The sequence below is a fragment of the Hypomesus transpacificus genome, chromosome 2, assembly GCF_021917145.1.
Source record: "Hypomesus transpacificus isolate Combined female chromosome 2, fHypTra1, whole genome shotgun sequence".
Taxonomy (NCBI): domain Eukaryota; kingdom Metazoa; phylum Chordata; class Actinopteri; order Osmeriformes; family Osmeridae; genus Hypomesus; species Hypomesus transpacificus.
The window spans coordinates 9476141-9477245 of NC_061061.1; positions in this window are offsets into that span (position 1 = coordinate 9476141).

Here is a 1105-nt window from a genome sequence, read left to right on the forward strand (position 1 = left end):
ATGGCCCAGTTCTGTGAGCCAATGGGGTTAGAGCATGAGTAGTAGGTTAGGTTTCTGTTGTAAAGAACTGACAGTTCACTGTTTAGAATATTGGCAATGGTTTGAGAAGTGCACACTTCCAATTTGCTTCATAATTTAAGCTTTTCCCAACAACTAAACATGTTAATGTAAAACTACTTTTTTCATCAAATATTACAAGAACTTTGATGATGTACTAACATTTGTATTCAGAATCAACTGATCATCAGACTTCAAGCCTTTTAGGTTAGTACTATAATTTTCCATAGCTAGCAAGTTGGCTTGCAGTTTACTGCATACAGCCTGTGGTAGATTAGCTGCCAGCTTCTAGCTGTTCAATACATGGTGTTATAAAATACAATGTTTGATGAGAAACTGACAATATAACTAAAACCCTTTTCTTTCTAATTTTCCTGATCCGTTATTTACATTTATGCATTTAGCAGACGCTTTTATCCAAAGCGACTTCCAAGAGAGAACTTTAAAAAGAGCATAGGTCACTGATCATAACAACGAGGTAGTCCCAAACATTGCAAGCAGCCAAAACATGAGGCATACATTGTGAAAAAACTAAACAAGTGCCGGAAAGGGAAGACCCATAAGAGCATGCAGTTATACAAGTTAAAACAACATGAACCACAAAAAGTGCAGGACTGTACCTGTGGAAGAACAATCAACAGTAAAATATTTCACAGCGAGTACAAGACTTATATTTATCCATATTATTATGTTATATCTTGCAAGTTAGTATGTCCGTCCCTTCCTTTACAACAGTAAACAGATGGCTAAACTGTGACTTCAAGACGTGTTTTGACCATATACAGTCTATGGTTTTGACACGGAGGGATCCAACTAGAAAAGTCCCAGAAGAAAACACACCACATCTGCTGCAGCTGACACTGACTTTGGCACCTCTTTGAAAAAGGTTATTTCCCAAGATGAGAAGGAGGCTAGCCATGCAGATACGTAACACTCCTCATAGCGTAGGCCACCTCCACTACAGAAAGCACACGTGAAGCAGTGCAGTAAATCATCAAGCAGTTATCAAAGCAATACCAAAGAGAACCCAAAATGATGATACATTTAT